Below are 3,930 nucleotides of genomic sequence, written 5' to 3' on the forward strand. Positions count from 1 at the left end.
TCTTATTATTATATTTAATTTATTTAAAATGATTTATATTTCACTAATCTCTCTCCATCTCAAATGATGCGAATAAAATTGGCATATGTTAGTCTGTGGAAAGTTACGAAATCGCAATCGACAGATGGAAGACGAATGGCAACGTAGTTCCTGACCACTCCAATTCCCATTAACTTGCCTCTGGCGATATTAATAGATGTGAGTGCGAAATGTTCGCATAAGCGGCGTTCGTCAAAAGCGTGTTTGCAATAACTTTGTTATCCGCCTCGGGGATTGGTCTTTAGTATCGACGCACAGCGGTTCTATCGTTTATTTGACTAACGGGGTGAGATGCGTGGCCACTAGGAAACGGCCTTTGAAGTCAAAAGGTCGGATAAACTCCGGGAAGTTGCTTTCACCTTTATTTGAATATGTGACGTCTTTCCGATGAAAACTATCAATACGAATTATAAGACGCAATGAGAACAGAATAAATCATGACGAATTAGCGAAACGCATTGGATGTTATTTTAACTTATAGTGTGTTTTGATTCAATTCAACGAATACTATTATTAAATTAACTACATGCGACAGGAATCTCATAATTAATTAATACCGTAATAGCGCTATAAAAATTCACGGTAATATAATTTATAGCTGCGTAATAAAATCTTGGAATATGAATATTATATCATTAAAAGTCAGAGATTTAACTTATATTTACGATATGAAATCTATAAAGTATATTACTGCTAGAAATAAAATACGTAAAGCATAATTTTCGAGATTTACATAATACATGATAATCTGACAATTTATTTGAATACCCGTGTATAAAGTTACGCATAAATGTTTACTATCTTTCTGACAGGCATATTCATTTCCTCTCTCTCATAAAATTTACACAATGTAAGACATTTGAACTACGACAATAACCTACACTTAATACAATGTTTAACTTCTCATGTAATTTCGCATACTGCAACTTCTCGGAATATAGCTATATCTATGTCGCTCGTCTATTATCTTGTTCCTAGTGGTTTCGTTGCATTCTCGTGTAGATTGATGCCCGGTCGAGAAATAGTACATGCGTTAATTCCAGGAAGATTTTGCAGCTTCTGGCAGCTGGTGGTGATCTAAGAGAACTAGAAAATATGTGTGACGTTGCGTCTTCCAATCTTTCTTCTTTTAATCGATAGTTAACCTGAAAAATATATTTGAGATTGTATGACAAAAAATTAGGAATAGATATTCGAGGGAAGGAAAATGCAAAAATATTTTAACAGAGATATAAAATATATTAATAGTTAAATAACGTTTGATAAATCGAGAAATACTCTTTATTGAGAATCCTGCTTGATGCAATATGTTTTATACGAACGGCGTTTTCGTTACGAAGGCAGGATACCGTTTTCTTCGGAGAACCCTCGTAACAGATTGAAGAAGCTTCGGCGCTTGTCGTCCGTCAGACTCTATCGGAACCAAGAACCTTAACAGGAATATCGACGAATCGAAGTTCCTGCGGCTTGTACTCTGTCAGTGGACCTGATCGTCCCGCGAGACATTACATGCGCCATATTTTGCTCCAACGAGAGCGATGCTGCTCTCCTTTTTTTCTCTTTTCTTTCTCTACCCCGTTCATATCTCTTATTACCTCTCTGTTTCACTCACGCGCGAAATCATTCCACGATCTCTCGATCGAGGGATTTCTCGTGAATTCCCGTCCGCGTATCATCTCGCGTATCATCTCCGTTCTTGTCGTCGTCATTCTCGGTTATAGTCGCCACTCGAGGTGGAATCCTCCTCGCCCAAATGACGATGTCACTCTCGTGCACGACTCTCCATGTCGTACTATCATCGGCTTCTTATTCCTGTTCGTGCAGAACGAAAAGCGGAGAAGGGCAAAGAGAGAGAGGAGGCACATCGAGAACGCCGTGGCGGTGTACATGGATGGGCGCGCGAGCAACCGTCCTTAACGGAATTATTGCCATTAAGGTCGTTGCATTCCCGAGAGGCCGTCGTGTACGCGCCCTGGCATCCTACCGACGCAGAACTAATGATCTTAATTAACGTTTCGTAACGAAGGTCGCCCGGACTGTCCTCTTTCTTCTTCTTCTTCTCCATTTCTCCCTCTTCCCTCCCTAACCCTTCCTGGGCCCCTACTGTTTCTCTTTTTACCTTTCCGTCTTCGTGCCCTTCGCGGGTCCGCGCTTCTTCCACTTCGTCCTTTTCCCCTTCATCTCCTTCTTCTGGTATCTTTCTGCCTCCGAGTCGTCTTTCTCAACTTCGTAGTTCCCACCGCTCGTAGTTCACTCAGAATCCATTTCGCTTTATTCTTCTTTTTTTTCTACCCCCGGCATAATCATCAACCTGTCTCTTCTCTACTCTTTCTCTCTCCTTTCTCTTTACACCCTCTCGGCATACTCGTTCGTTTTTTCCGTTTCTACAAGGGTCTTCCTATACCTCCATAACTTTATTTCTTTTTGCTGTATATCTTTCTTTTTCATTCGTAGGATTACGTCGCCATGAGTTTAATACGCCGGAGCTTTAATTATTGCAATGGTGTTAACGTGTTCAGATTCGATTGTCATACCTACTATCTGTGATATACTTTTTCTTTTTTCTCATCTTCTTCATCTTTTTCGACGATTTTTTTTCATCGTTATTCCTTCATGGCACGGTATCGCATATCTCGTTTTCTTGTCTCTCACAAAGTTCCACCATAACGTCACGGGATATCATCATAATCTTGGTTTATTCTTTGTCACCTTTACGTCATTTCATACAATCATCATTCAATTATTGATTTTTTGTAATGAAGTTTTGTGCGTTATTACTATATGTCAGAGATATTTATTGTAATATATAATGTAATATATATAATATACTTGAAGTATAATATATACTTGAAGAGGAAAAGAGAAGAGAAATAGTAACTTTCATTGGCATAATAATTTCACGTCGTGTCGACCGCAATTGCATGGCATCAATACAATTACTATAATTCACTCGTCGTTAATAAATTACGTGTAATGAAGCTGACATCGCCACTTTTAGTAGCCACAATCGAATGAAACGTATACAGATCTTTAGCACTTTTTCCTTGTTAATTTATTGTTCTATTATATAATTCGTTGCATAGTGCGATCTGGTTATTCACATAGCGAACATGAAAAATTAGTAGTATTAAAGAAATTCGTTGAGAATGACAAATCTTCCGTGTTCAGACGATGTTAATGGGGTAAATCTGAATTCTCTGTAAATAGCGAAGCTCCGACTGATTTATGAGGCACGACGGTGTGCTTAAGAGAAATAAATTCTGATCCAAACACGAGCGATTAATCGCGAGGATCAAGGCTGCGTCGAGACACAACACTCGTGCTTATAGAACCGAGATTCTACGGATTTTAGAAGGAATGGATAAGCATCACGAGAAAGGAGAGCTGCCGTTTAATCTCACGCGAGAGCGTTCCTTTTTTAACATTGCGCACGGAAAGATATTGCGTAGCTAAATAACCAGCAACTCGGCCGCGGGATTTGTAGCTTCCGTAAATTATTCTGATCGTTTTCCTCTCTAGCGCGTGTCTTGAGGGAACGACGTTGTTTCGAGTTCCTTGCGGTTCACATGATTATATCGTTACTTTAAGTGTATTGAGTGTAGATAAGTCAATTAAACATGGAAACGTTTAGATTGCTGCTACTTTTTTATCATTCAAGAATAAGTACGCATAACGTTTATTTATTTAATTTATTTAATTAATTGTTATTCGATTGAAATATAAAATATTAGCTTTCAACAGCTTGCGTTGTGATGTATGCCATTGAGAAATTCGTTGTGGTTAAAAATTTTACCACGTATTGATTTTAATTGTTAATTAATTTATATAAATTAATTGTATTTATATAAATAAATTTTTTATTTATATCAGCATTTTTCTAATCTTATCACT

The 3,930-nt window shown here is 37.9% G+C and overlaps 1 protein-coding gene across 1 annotated transcript in view; it reads left to right on the forward strand.

The window, feature by feature from the left end:
* Positions 1-3,930, forward strand: part of LOC108695176 (protein Wnt-6-like) — a 36,955-nt gene that overhangs the window by 11,996 nt on the left and 21,029 nt on the right. The gene's annotated exons all lie outside the window — the stretch shown is intronic.

Source organism: Atta colombica, unplaced genomic scaffold (genome assembly GCF_001594045.1).
Source record: "Atta colombica isolate Treedump-2 unplaced genomic scaffold, Acol1.0 scaffold126, whole genome shotgun sequence".
Taxonomy (NCBI): Eukaryota; Metazoa; Arthropoda; class Insecta; order Hymenoptera; family Formicidae; genus Atta; species Atta colombica.